The following is a 15,767-nucleotide window of genomic DNA, read 5'->3' on the forward strand; positions in this document are numbered from 1 at the left end:
TCATTATACAAATATTTTTTAGAGAAAAGAATGAAAGAAAAAAAATAGAAGAATTAGTTGATGATAAAGAAAGAAAAGAGGTGTAGGATTAAACGAAGGTGAGGAAAATCTAAGTATGGACCATTGAGTGTGACCTGAAGCCAACCAGATCTGAAACAGTCCCTACATACCCTTCTTAGCCATGTGATTTGTTTCATTCAGCTTTGAGATTTTTCGGATGTTTGTTTCATGAACACTCCATTCTTCTATCTCTATGCTACATCCCATTTTCTTCTGTTTATCTCTCTCTCACCAAACCCCCAATTAATGCACTCTTACACCATGCATGATGGTAGAGCATGTGACTACATGTACGCTCAATGTTCATAACATTGTGTCTGGGACATGTTCGCAAAAGGAGAAAGAGATCATTGACACTCCTCGACTTTATCAATTATCATTCTTAGTCGGAGAATTCAAGTATATTTTCATGGAGAAGGTTTCAATATAAGATTCATATTATACGCGTCCTAGTTAGTCATCGCGACAAATTTTTTATTTTAACATGAAATATTTATTTAATCTATAGAAGATATTGACTAAAATTTTAAGGCTTTAAATATATAAGATTTATTTTTTATATTGTTTAACCTTTTTAATAAGAGACTTACTTAGTATATTAATCCAACTTTTATAGTTAAAAAATAGATGCACTTGATGCCATAAAAAAGCTGAAACTAGTTAAAAATGAAAGGGTTTCATTTTCAATGCCAAGAAAATTTGAAGAAACTAGTTATTATTGAAGTGTTGAATGATTCAGATTTGATGTGGTGCAAGTATGATTCTATGTTTAAAAGTCTGTGCACTGTGGTCAAAAATTAAAATTATGTGTGTTTGTGTTTGAAAGTGAAAGATAGTTAAGGTCAAAGAACGCCATTTGATTTTGTTCTCCCAAAACATTTGTTCATTCTGCTCCTAGATTCAAGGTATTATAGTTTAATAATCGTTTCATAATATAGTTTATATCAATGACGCTTTGATGCTGCGAATGAAGATCTTAATTTGGACAATATGATGACTTCCAAGCAATGATTTTCGTTTTAATCATTATTTGTTTTGTTGGAAATTTTACTCATCAATCTTAGAAATTTGCAATTAATTATTTTTATTCACAAGACTTAAAAGGATATAATTTTATTAAAATATTTTGTGAGCTCCCTCGTTTTGGAACATTCATATCATGAATAATTCGTGTTCATTTTTTATCATATGAAGTTTACAACTTTTACAGTATTATAAGTGATATTAGATTAAAATATTAAAAGAAATTAATATAAAGAAAGGTTAAAATACTTTTTTGTCCTAATTTTCGTCAAATTTTGTTAAATCAATCCTAATTTTATTTTTGTGTTCAAATAGGTCTTAATTTTCGTCACTTTTGTTCAATTTAGTCATTTTTACTAACACCGTTTAGATCATTAACGACTATGAACAGTAACGCCATATGTCACTTTGTAGTTTTCTTTTATTTTTTAAATGTTCAATTATCAACTGAGCAACATGCCACGTGTCACCGTCAATGTTTTATATTCAATTTAGTTCTTATATTTGTTATTTTTGTTCAATTGAGTTTCAAATTTTTTAAAAATTGAGCAATTTTGTCATTCTCAAAATTGGAACCAAATTTAATTTTTATATTAAAATTAACATTTTTTAATAAATATTTTTATTAAATATATTAAAGTTCACATCATTATAACTTTTATATAAAAATTAAATTTGGTCTCAATTTCGAAAGGGAAAAAATTGCTCAATTTTAAATAAAATTGGGACTCAATTGAACAAAAATGACAAATATAGAGACTAAATTGAATTTAAAATATTGATTCTGACACGTGGCACGCTACTCGTTTGACACATGAATATTTTTAAAAAATTAAAAATAAATTAAAAAATAAATTAAAAGATAAATAAATAATAAAATAGAATAACCACGAAGTGACACATGGCAATCACTATTGATGACCGTTAATGATTTAAACTGTATTAGTAAAAAATTATCAAATTGAACAAAATTGACCAAAATTGAAACCTATTTTAGTACAAAACAAAATTAAAATTGATTTGACAAAACTAGACAAAATTAGGAAAAAATGTATTTTAACCAAAAAAAATCTTTATTCTTTCTGATTAGTGCTTAAAACTTCTAATTGTGAATTATATTTCTATATCTTTTTATACATCCATTATATTATCTATAAATAAAAGTACAATCAAAATAAAAGTAGTAATTTATACTAAATATATTACCCACTGTAATAGAGTATATTATTTTTAAGAAAATAAATAATTTTACACTGTTGAACAAAAAAAACAGTTTGAATGTATTAATTAAATTTAGGTTTAATTACTCATATCATATTCATTTTGGTTCGAAAATTTAAAAATGGTACCTACTTTGAACTTTGTCTCAATTTAGTACCTAATTTTGATTATTGCATCAATGTAGTACCCTCCGTTAAGTTTTCACAAACGCCGTTAACTACCTTAGGTACTAAATTAAAACCAATAAATATATATGGGTACTAAATTAAGATAAAATTCAAAATGGATACCATTTCAAAATTTTCGAATAAAAATGCGTCTAATCCGAGTAATGAAGCCTTAAATTTACGGTAGTTTAATTTTAACTTATCATGTGAAAATAATGCTGAAAAAGGAAAAAGACAAAAAAAAAATGAAGAGAGAGATTGAAAAGGTTCATAAATAGTGGTGTATTAATTGGTTAGAATATCCTTTTCAGAGTTACGATAGATTAACAAACTTTTTAACAAAGTTTTTGACAAAATTTCCTATTCAAGTAAAAAAACATTATTTTATTATTTTATTTTAATTAAAAAATAAAAATTTAATCTGTTTTAATTCTATTTTTAGAAACTTTGTTAAATTTGTCAAAAGTTTCTTTGTCAAGAGGTAATTTTCCTCCTTTTCATGATGGTAGTTTGGTGTATGCATAGTAAAATGGGAAGGCACTAATTTTGGTTATTGGGTTTTCCGAAATTTGAAGGTTCCTGTTAGCTTGTATTTTATTGGGTGCAAAAAGACAACACCGTTGTGAGTTGAGGAGATGGCAGTATTTTATTAGTGAAATCATCGATCTTATAACCAACGACACCGCCCAGTATCATTGTCGTGCTCCAACGGCGGAAACATTGGAGAACATTCGCAAGATTTAACAAATATTGACCCATTTATGGAACACAAAATATTTAAATCAAATAACCACTTAATTACTTTTATTAAAAAATATTTTATTCAATAATTAACTTTTTATTTTTGTTTAAATGTTATATCTCTACTTTTATTACCAATAAAATAAAATTATAATTATTTTTTCTATTTTATGTAAGGCTCAATTATTTTCTACTTTTAAGGACTGTCCCCTAAAGCAGTCAAGGTCTCTCATTCTGCATTCACTTGCCAAAATCAGTTCTCTCACTCTTTCTTTTTTCTCTCCATAGAAGCTCTATTAGGTTTGGGTCTTACCCTTCTTCGCGTTAGCTCAACCCCATTCTTCAGTCCATGTAAGTTGATTCTCCACTGTACCTTTTTCATTCACAGCTCTGTCATCATGATTCTAACTAGGGTTCACCATGGTAACCCATTTTGAATCTATTCCACTATTTTATCGCTCGTGAATCTGCTCTATGGTCGGTATTACTCACTTGCTTGGGTAGTACTCACTTGCTTGGGTGTCGGGATATTTTGCTAGCTTTTTCCAAATAAGGGAAGCTAGAGTTTCTGTTTTTAAAGTTATTTTGCCGATTTTTGGTCTGTTTGTATGGCTGTGATGCTTGAATGAGGTTGTTGGTCGAATAAAAATGTATGGTGTGCGAGTATGTCTGATTGATGTGGCGCTACTGTTTTTTTCTACATTACACACTTTTCATAAAATGAAGGTTTCTACTACGTTAACTGTTGGATCAACTAAAATTTTAACAGCTGATCCTTAACACATAGCTCTTGACCTTGACTGGTCGGATCTTGAATCAGAGTTCTGTAGTGAGAGTAGTTTTTATTGCAAGGTCACTATAGTTTGGTTGTTGACAACACTGCACATTTTTCGTAAAATGAAGGTTCCTACTTCATTAACCGTTGGATCGAGCTGATATTTTAACAGTTGATCCTTAACACATATTTCGTGACTTTGACCGGTCGGATCTTGAATCGGAACTCTGTAGTGAGAGCAGTTTTTATCACAAGGTCACTGTAGTTTGGTTGTTAACAGCATTGACCTTTGTTGCTTGTTTGGTGCATAACTTTCTTTATAGTTATTCAATTAAGTTGATTCTTGATTCAAAATTTTATTTCTACAAGCTACAGTTTTATTTCTAAAATCCCAAAATCGTTTGCATAATTGATTGTTATGTGTGTGGTTTTCTCTTATTGCGATGATCATTAATTTATTGATGTGAGCAGATGCGAGAAATCCTCGTGGTCAACAGGAAAATGGTAATTCTACTACATAGCTCTGAGTTGGATTCTGCTTTTGGGTCTTCCTTTAGGGTTGTGGCCCATGTACCGATTTATCTTGACCCTGTATTTTGAATACTTTAGACCCTTTACTTGTTTTGTATCGGCATCGTGGTGTGCTCTTGATTACTTTCCTTTAAAGTACCTTGGATACTTGTAGGAGCGACGTTATACTCCTTGACTCAACTTCTTATATTATTTTGTGTAATGTATCATTTAATTACATTATTATTTAAATGGGAGGTTACATTTTATGTTTTGAATTATGCATCAACTTCTTTTTAATTTTGGTTTAATTACTCGGATAGTACCCACTTTGGTACAAGTGTCTCAATCTGGTACCCGCTTTTAAAAAAATGTCAATTGCATCCCAACTTTTAAAAAAGTGCTTCAATTAGGTCCCTTTCAGACGGAGTTGACTAACGTCGTTAGTTAACGTGTCACGTGTCAGTATGTGGTTTTTTTTATTTTTTGAAAAAAAAATGTCACGTGTCAGGTCTATGTGAGTGACACGTGGCATTGTCAGTACCACGTGGCATTGCAATGCCACGTGTCAGTGTCATATCATATGTCATTGTGTTGATTTCGATTTAGTTCCTATATATGTCTTTTTGTTTCAATTTGGTACCCACTTATGTATATATGATTCAATCTTGACCTAATTTTTTTTAATAATTAAAATCCATTTTTTATAAAATTAAAAGTAATTAAGTATAAAAGATTTACAAAATTTAAGTATTTGATATTTATATTAAAATTTAGTGGTAAAGTCATTTTTAGTAAAAAAAATTAGTATAACATTCAGACAAATAAAAATTTTGGATTAAAATTAGTAAGAGACAATATTGTTCTATTTTGGATTAAAAAAATAATAATTAACAAAATATGAGTACTTAATAAAAAAAATAATTAATAAAGTAATATGTTAAAAAGTCATTTTTAATAAAAAATATTAGTAAAACATTTTATACAAATAATATTTATACTTAATTAGTTTTAATCTTAAAAAAAATGAATTACAAAAATATTTTACTTATTAAAAAAATTGGAACAAAATTGAATTAGATATACATAAGTGGGTACCAAATTGAAACAAAAAGACATATATATGGACTAAATCGAAATCAACACAATGGTATCTGATAGTGACACTGACATGTGGCATTGCAATGTCACGTGGCACTGACAATGTCACGTGTCACACGCAGGGACCTGACACGTGACATTTTTTTTCAAAAAATTCAAAAAAATTCAAAAAATTTAAAAAACAAATATTAAAAAAATAAAATAAAAATTCAAAAAAACCACAGACTGACACCTGACACGTTGACTAACGGCTTTAGTCAACTCCGTCTGAAAGGACCTAATTGAAGTACTTTTTCAAAAGTTGGGATGCAATTGACATTTTTTTGAAAGTGGGTACCATGTTGACACACCTGTACCAAAGTAGATATCATCCGAGTAATTAAACCTTTTAATTTTATCTTATTCGTTATCCAACTTATTGGTTAACAATCAAATTAAATCAATTGACAAAATCAAATCAATTGGCAAGTTTTTTAATAACAACTTTATTTAAAACATTAAATTGAAGAGATATTAAAATTTAATTAGGTAAATTTTATTAAAATTAAAATAAATAAATACTTAATTCTATTATTGTGTTTTTAAATGAGGACTTTAGTTGAACTTAAATAGTAATATTTAACTGAATAAAACAGATATACAATGATATAAAATAAAGGTTGCATTGGAAGCACTTGAGAACTGAAGAATGGAAATTATCCATGCTACGTGGGTCCCACGGATGAGAAGTTTAGGCTTAGCGTCAACGAAAATCTCTGTTCCCTTGCTTTCGGGGAGTATGGCAGAAAAAGTCGGAAGAAAAAGCAGTAACAAGGTTTAATTACTGATTTAATATTTTAATTTGTTAATTTTTTTTCTTTTATTATTTTTAAATTTAATTTGGTTTTTTAATTTGTTTAAAAATATTTAATTTAATTATGTTTGTTAAGTTGATGTTAATGTTTCTACATGTGTCATTAAGTAGAATTTTTAATTTTTTTTAATTTAAAAAAACATAAATTGTTAGATGTTAAGTTATGGTCATGTCATTTGTTAATTCATGAAATATTTGTAATTTTTATTAATTTAAAAAAGAAAACTATTTTAGAAAAGAAATAAAGCGTCATGTATCAACTCAACAGTGATTGTTTCAATTTAGTCATTTTATTTACCATTTTGATTCAATTTAGTATATCTGGGATAAATTTGGATTTGATCTATGCTTGGTATTTGTGAAGGTTTCTAGGGAAGTTTATAAATGTTTTGAGAATGCAGAATTATGTAGAAATCATGTTCTGCAGAATTAAGCAGACCCACTTGGCGAGCATTAGGCAAGTTTCAAGTCATGGACTCACTTACTTTGAGGTTGTTGTGCAAGCATTTACTCATTGGGAGACTTAATTGAAACATTGTCCTCTAGAGCCCTAGCGATACACTTGTTAAGCAAGCAATCTGTCATTGGTTGAAAATGTACTTTTCGTCTAGCGAGAAGATGTGTTTGCTAAGCGAGTGAATCTAGGGATGTCATTGGGACGAGTAGGGTATGGGTAGTAGTTCCTCCGTACCCTATCCGCTAAATAAATATTTGCTTCGTATCTGTACCCATATTCGTGCGGGTATCCGTTATGCAGGTATCCACATATATTTTTAATATTCACGAATATCCACGGGTACCCGGCAGTATTTACAAAAGAAAAATTTAATATTTAATAACAAATTTTAACTATAAATTCAAATAAAAATATAATGCATAACATTTATAAATTTCAAACAAAGTGAAAATGATCCATTTAAATAATGTTGAATGACACTTTACAAATAAATGGATATTTTTTAAAACTAACTAATAAAAAATAACTCATTCAATATTAATGTGTTAATGTTTTAATAATTTATTTTTAATTTAAATTAGAGTATATCAGGTATGGGTATCCACGGGTACGGATATAATGATATCCGTACCTGCCCCATTAACAAGCGGGTATAAAAAAATACATGTATCTGTTACCTGCGGGTATCTATTTTCAATGTCTATTTCTTATCCATTACGGGTTTTATTCGCGGATACCCACAGATACGAATTTTTTGACATTCCTAAATAGATCAGAACAACATGTGTTAGTTGATTTATTTTGGAAACTCCGTATGTTTCTATATATGAATATTAATGGTATTTGAATTGCATATATAAATAATTATTATTTTATTTTATTTTTCTAATTATTATCTTTAATTTAAATAAATAATAACTTAACAAATAATTATCTAAGTTGAATTTAACTTTGAATTTTTGAATTTTATACCTTTTGTATTTTAAAATTTTTATAAAATTATATTAAAAATTTTATATTTTACAATATTTTTAATTTATAAACTTTTTCTCGATAAAAATTTTCTATAAAAGTTCTATACTTTTTAATATTTTAAATATTTTATTATTAAAAATTAAATGTTTTACATTAATATTTCTAATTTTTAACTTTACATTAAATTTATTTTGAAATATCTTCTTCACCTATTGTAACACCCCATTTAATTAATAAAGTTAATTAAAGGAGATGTCACATAGTATAATATAAGAAGCAAGATCAATGGAATATAACATCACTTCTACAGATATCCAAGGTACTTATAGGACAATAATTGAGGCACACCACGATGCCGATACAGAACGGGGTAGAAAGTCTAAAGTATCCAAAATACAATGCTAATAATGTAATACATGGGCCACAGCCTTAACAAAAGACATAATGAGTAGAGCCCAAGTCCAAATGACTAAGTAGTGGAACCTCCATCACCTTGTTGGCCACGAGGAGTTCTCGTATCTGCTTACATCAATAAATTGATGATCATCGCAAGAAGAGAGAGCCACACAAGCAAGACATACAACAAATAAAATGGTAAGCTAGAGCAGAAAATGATTTATCATACAGTTACATACACTTTTATAGTTCAAGATGCATAAGCCAACCAATCATGTTAGGACTTGAAAACAATACACTAAGACTCAGACACGACCCATCCGAATACATATAATTAGTCGGATTCAACGGATGCTTGCACTTGTGGTGGATTTCCCTGCTCTACCGAGCTGCTCACCCGTGAGCTAAGTGTTACAATGTCTCAACCCTCACACACAAGGTTAGTCCTTAATGGGTTTCAGGCCTCCTACTACTTTCACCACAAGATTCAGTCCGCTCTATGTAAGACTAATTGACTCCTTAGAGTGTCAGGATGCAACCTTACCTTGAATCCTTACTAAATTATATAGATGGGGCACCACCATGAACTTCCACTAATAGGGGTCATGGAATTACGTCCCGACCAACTGAGGCACCACCATGAGGTCTCACCTAGAGGCTCATGGAATTACGCCCTAACCCAATGAGGCACCACCACGAAACTATCATGAAATTACGTCCTAACCATAAGCACAACTTGTTCCAACAATCCATAGAACATAATCATCCATACCAATTCCATTCCACTCTTATAACCAACCATTCCATACTCATTACATGCCAAGATCATGCCAAACTCATTACTCCAGTCCATACAATCAGAGATTTCATGCATATCCATATGTTTCATACTTTGAATGGAACTAGTCAAGCGAGTTCTTGCCTAGGCGAAAGGAGCTCGCCTGAGCAAGGGCTTCTAGCCTAAGCGAGAACTGGACAGAGACATGCTCAAGTGTTGTTTTCTTCTCTGTTTATGGTTAATGGTCACATGTTTGATTGAGTTATTCTGTGAAAGCATGAATTGGGTGAATATGCATGTATTAAATGGTTTATGGGCTGGAATTGATGAGCTGGAATTGATGAGTTGGGTATGAGTATGCATATGAAACATGATTGGGTGGTTGGTGGAATATTGGCATGAGATTGGTATGCATGATAAATCTATGATTGGTTGGTGAGACATGGTTATGGTATGGTTAGGACGTAATTCCATGAATCTCTTGGTGAGATCTCATGGTGGTGCCTCATGTAATGGACGTAATTCCATGAACCTCTTGGTGAGAGTTCATGGTGGTGCCTCATGTAATGGACGTAATTCCATGACCCTTTTGGTGAGATCTCATAGTGGTGCCTCAGGTAATCGATGTAATTCCACGAATCTCTTAGTAAGGTTTCGTGGTGGTGCCTCGGTATATAATTAAGTAAGGATTCAAGTAAGGATTGCATCATGAAGCTCTAAAGAGTCAGTTAGTCTCACGTAGAGCGTACTGAGTCAAGCGGTGAGAGTAGTAGGAGGCCCTAGTTTTGGCAAGATAATGGCCTTATATGTTTGAAGGCTAACCACAAGTGCAAACATCCAGTGAATCCGATTGATTATATGTATCCGGATAATTGAGTTGTAGAGTCTTACTTGTTTGCTATCACATGCTTGGTTGATTCGTGTATTCTTGACTTTTAAATTGCATGTTCAATTGTATGATAAAACCTTTTTACTTTAACTTACCCTTTATGTTTGCTTGTGTGTTTTGTGTGTGGTTTTCTCCTTCTGCGATGATCATCAATTTATTGATGTGAGCAGATGTGAGAACCCCTAGTGGTCATCAGGGTGATGGAAACTCCGCTGCGTAGCTAACCTTAGGTTGGATTCCCTTACTCTGAGTACTCTCTTTAAGTTTGTGGCCTATGTACTGTACTTGCTCTATGAGCATATATTTTGGATAACTGTCAAAACGTTTATTCTTGTCTTCCTTTGTTAATGACATTGTGATGTGCCTAGTTTTATCTCTGTGTATTTTCGATAATTGTGAGGAGTGACACTTGTACTCCATGACAATGCTCTTTACGTTATATCTTATGTGATGTTTCATTTAATTAATTGTATTTATTAAATGGGACGTTACATGGTTAGAATTAATATAGAAATTTGATTTTTATTTTAAAATATATTAAAAACGTTTTTAATATATTAATATAAATGTATTTTAAAGACTCAAGAGAAAAACAACATCAGAATTTTAATTCGTCAATTTAGTATTTAAACAAGTAAAAAGTTTAATTTAATTCCTGGATATGATAGCTTAACTACAAGATGATTCCTGAGTTGAATTGATTCTAAAACTTAATAAAGATAATATAAGAACATAATTGTGAGTATTCAATGACCGAGTCATGATTTACCCTTTGTTTTATCGGTGATGGTGATTGAAGGGAGAACTAATATCAAAGCAGCTTAATATTCAATTAAAATCAGAGTTAAACATCGCAGACCGGATCAACACTACGTATTAATTGATTATAGAAAAAAGTGCTGAAAATTTTGGAAGATTGAAATCATAATTTTTGTTATCCATCAGAAAATTATGATTAAAAAAATACTCAAAAAGGAATACAACTTTTAAAAAGTCTATGAAGTAATGTTGTGGGGGATTATGCATCTATATTCAGTTATGAATCTCTTCTGCAGTATCCTCATTCCATACTGTTCAGCATTACTGAAAATATGTACCCTACAACATTGTACAAGCAATTTACTGCAAAAATGTTTTAAAATTTTTATTATTAAATCAAACCTTTCATTTCAAACTTCTTTTTTATTTTTCTTATTTATCTTTTTTTTAATATGTTTTTATTGTACATTTACAATTTTTCAAACAATATTGTCTAGGGTCTTACATCACTGGGTCCATGCTCATGATTTTTCATTTGGTTTCCCACCAATATATACTGTCAAGAATACCTCACACTACATTTCTTCTTCTAATTAATTAATAGTTCACATCACATTGGGATTGGCTTTTCCATTTTTTTCCTCCATCATCGTTATTCTTCTTCTTCTTCATCTTCTTCATCTTCTTCCCTTTCTTCTGAATTCAGCCAAAACATGAATATAAATGCTCACAAGGAGGAAAAAGCATGCTGCTATTTCCACCCAAAACAAGTAGTTGTTGGTGTGTGCCCCTTGTGCTTGAATGAGAGGCTCCTCATACTGGCCGCAAAACAATACCATCACCACCGTCATCATCACCATCACAGGCTTCAAAGTTCCACTCAGAGGAAGCCTTCAGCTTCTATTCACAAGATCTTTGCTTTTGGTTCTCTCTTCACTCGCCACCAATTCAAATCTCACCACTACTATGATCAAGATGATGCCTCTCCCAGCCCAGAAGGAAAGACCTTATTTTGCACATTGCTTGATATTGCTATTGTCAAATTTTATTACCCTTTTTTCCTTTTAATCTCCCTCTATGCTTAATTATCTTAGGTGGGGGTAAGTTAAATTTGCAAGTGCTGCATCGCTGTTGGTGGTTTCTTTAATCTTCTTTCATCTCATTTTCATTTACCTTGTTCAATGTGCATACATGGTGGGTGAAACATTGCCATTAATCAATGAAGAGTTTGCATATAGCATAGCATGTGCATGTGTGTATCTTCATGTGCAAGATTAGACTATGATGACGATGAAATTAAGGTAAAAACCACGTAGCTGCTAAGAGTGCCAACACACCATAAAGTGAAGGTTTTCAAATGTTCATTTTCTTTATTGATCCTTCTTCAATTCTTCCTCCTGGCGTGGTGTGTGGGGGTCATACGCAAAACGACAAGAGAACTATAACACCGAAAACATGTTTTGTTTGAGATTATATAGATTTGCTGGGGAATTGAGTTACAAAACAAATTATTGGGCAAGATGTCATTCATGTTTCTGGCATATTGTTTATGATACATATGTCAGTGTCTAAAACAGTTTGAAGAAAAATTGCGCCAACAAAAGTCGATTACGAACCCCTTCTAACTTGGGCAAAAATTCATCATATAGATGCATAAGTTGGTGGTGTGTGTATGCGTGTATTATATTTATTTAAAGCAAATCTATGTATCTGTTCCACTGACTGGTTTTGTTTGTTATTCTATTATGTACATCTACCTTTAAAACATGTTAATTTGTCTTATGTGTGATAGAACTACATAATTTAAAGTATAAACCTAAACTAAACACATTTAATTAGCCTCCTCTATTAACTTTCTTCTGTAGAACTTGTAGTTAAGAATAACTTCTTTTTATGTGGATGTGTTGTGTCTTCAAGTTATAATGACAATGTGGAATTGGTTGAACTTTTCAGAATCGTTCATCTCAATGAAGTTTGAAGAAAATGGTGTGGCTTCATGGGAAAAGAGCACTCTCTCTAACATGTCTAATAAAGTATGTGTAGAGGGCAAGGTCCTAGAGAAAGAGGAAAAGGAGAACAAGAGTGTGATAGAGCATGGAAAGTCAAATAACGCGTTTAGATGGAGAAAGCGTATGGGCCGTTTGGTCCATTTCATCCAATGGAAGAGGTCCAACAAGGGTGGTGTGGGCCATGTTGGTAGCAAGGTTGAAGGAGTGAAGGTTAGAAAGGGTTGGATGAGATCATTGACAAAGAGGAAGACCGCGGAATAAAGGGGTAAAAGGAAAGTGACATGTACCAACAACACTTGCTTCTCTTTTTTTTCTCTCTCTCTCTCTTTTTGTGGTTACTACTTACTACTACTAAGTGTGGATGAGAATTTTTTTACAATAATATAATACCACTACTAAGAAGAAGTAGGTAGAGTCAAAGATAGGTTTGTTGATTGATCTCTTGAAAATGTGCTTTAGATACATGAAAGTTAAAAAAAGTGAGTAATTTGCATGCTTTGAGGACTTGGGAATGAAGTTCTTGTAATCCCTTTCTGCTTTGTAGTTTTTTTTTTTATTCTTTTATTTTATTTTATTTCTAGTTGTTGTGGCATGGACACATGTAGTACAGGCTAGCTGTAAATGAGAAAAACATTAAGTGTTCCTTTCCACACCGCACTGAAAAAAAAAAAATCCATGTTAGGTACTCATAGTGGGAAACAAATTAAGCATAAGGGCCCTATAACATTGTGCTCTGGGGCTTGTATTGATGGTGGCCAAAATGTCTTGTTACCTCATCTCTCAAAAATTGATTTTTTTATTCAATTGATACATGTTTAATTTTTTTTTCAATGAGATTTTAGGTTTGATCTTTGTCTATAAGATTTTCACTAAAGAACTAGTTTATCATATATTTGTGATTGAATGCGAACAATATTGTCTTTTAAAGAATTAAAAATATCTTTTATTATTATAGCTATCTTGTGCTTTTCATATAAATTATTTATAGTTAGAAATAACTATTAACACCATTTGGGTTATATAAGGTGAGTATTTCTTTTATAATTTTCTAATTTTTTTCTTAGAGTAACATCAATCATTAAATAATTAGGTTAAGAATTACGAACAACTATCACTTGAACAACAAATGTTTCTAACATTAAAACATCTATTTTTAGAGAATTTTTTCATCCAAATTATAGAATATATATTAGTAATTATTCTCATCCAAATCTTAAAATCTAATTGAATTTATCCTATCCAATCAGAGGCTTCCCAATTGGTATGATGTTGTCAAAGTTATCGAAGATCATTTTCTGGCCATGAAATTGAAATGGGATGCATTATGGGTAGGACCATTATAGTTGCCACATTGGGATCACAATAGAAAGGACCAATAGAGAAAAACTTCACCGACTAAACAAAATTGACTAGACAAACCATGAAAACTTTACCCCAAATACGTGCATCAGATTAGGGTAGACACACACAGAGTGAGGCACCATTATCTCTATGGAAAATGTACTGTTTTTATTTTATTTTACTTAGACGTGTTTTTTTTTTTCAATTTATTTAAGTTTTATTTCATTTATCATATAAATTTATGGTATATAAATAAATATAAACGTACTGTATATAAATAAATATAAACTTACGGTATATAAACAAATATAAATTTTGGTTTTATAAATTAGTTTATAAGATTGAACTAATATAAAAATCAATATTAAGTATATAAATAAATATAAATTTTGGTTTTATAAATTAGTTTATAAGATCGTATTAGATCTAAAAATCAATATTAAGATAATATTATAGTTATCTCAAATTTATTGTAATAATTTTCATTGTTAACTTAATACTTCATTTATTATCGAGTTATTACCACACCATTTATAAATATTTATAAATATCTTTTTATAAGTCCGTTTGATTTTATAAAGTTAAATTAAAATTCTTAAGATATTTTAATATAGTTATTTTAGTATATGAGTTTTACCATAATACAAAAAATTGAATATAAATTTTTCATATTGTATATGTCATATGGAAAAATTCTTAGTTGCTTCCCAAGTTAAAAATTCTTACATTTTTTTACATTGAAAAAAGTGCTTAGTTTAGCATGGAAAGACTCACCAACATTGAAATTTCTCTTATTAATTTATTTCAACCAAACAGCTAACCCTTTTAATTCCTCTTCAGTTTCTAGTTTCTCCTTTCAATCTCTCACCTATTTTATTTCTCTACCAAGTACATTGTTAATTTTTACTCCACTCTCATTCTATTCTATCTTGTTTCTTTCTCATCACAATTATTTCTGTTTTTGTTGTTCTTATTCTTTTTCAATTTTTTCTACTCTTTTCTCCGTCTCCTTTTCTACCGGAATTCACCTCAAGTTTATGATGACTCATAGGTTTAATCTGTCCCTATTTGTGTAGACTCTAGACTGGGCCTAAAGCCTTCTTTCATCTTTGGTGGGAAAAAGAAGGAACCCCACTTATTCCATTGCATGTGAACTTTGGTACAATTCATAGGTAAAGAGAAAAACCTACAAACTAAGGTGGGGTGTCCCTATCATCTGAGGGAGCATTCGACTACATTTAGCTATTTTCTATAATCTTCATCTCTTGACCCGTGCTTAATTTGCAAGCCCACTTAGTGCATGCTCTAAAATAAAATGAGATATTTCTCACATGAAAAACTTGTATTTCAAGAAAAAAAAATTACTAAAGATTAAATTCAAACAATACTCCAACCATTTCATATTAAAATTAATATATTAGTCTATTTAATTGAACCTTTATATTAACTTACTCGTGGCTTTTGGAAAACTGAATTTAATTTGTTAATAAAATAATACAAAGGACAAGCCTAGAAGAAGATAAGGACACACAACCCACCACTCTCACAGCATTTAGTATATGTGGTTTGACACATTTATTTTAAGTTGAAACAAATGAAAACATAAGTCATATCAATACTGATACAACCTCACATTTAATGCTTAACCTTTAAATTTTTTAGTTGTATTACTCATTTTATATTTACCCTTTTAAGTTTTTAAAGCTCCAAAG

The 15,767-nt window shown here is 30.5% G+C and overlaps 1 pseudogene; it reads left to right on the top strand.

Annotated features, from left to right (window-relative positions):
- The first annotated feature begins 11,282 nt into the window (after window positions 1-11,282).
- LOC114193349 (uncharacterized) lies at window positions 11,283-14,057 on the top strand (annotated as a pseudogene).
- Window positions 14,058-15,767: the final 1,710 nt, after the last annotated feature.

This window comes from Vigna unguiculata, chromosome 8, assembly GCF_037176805.1.
Source record: "Vigna unguiculata cultivar grain cowpea cultivar isolate G323 ecotype 2 chromosome 8, ASM3717680v1, whole genome shotgun sequence".
Lineage (NCBI taxonomy): Eukaryota > Viridiplantae > Streptophyta > Magnoliopsida > Fabales > Fabaceae > Vigna > Vigna unguiculata.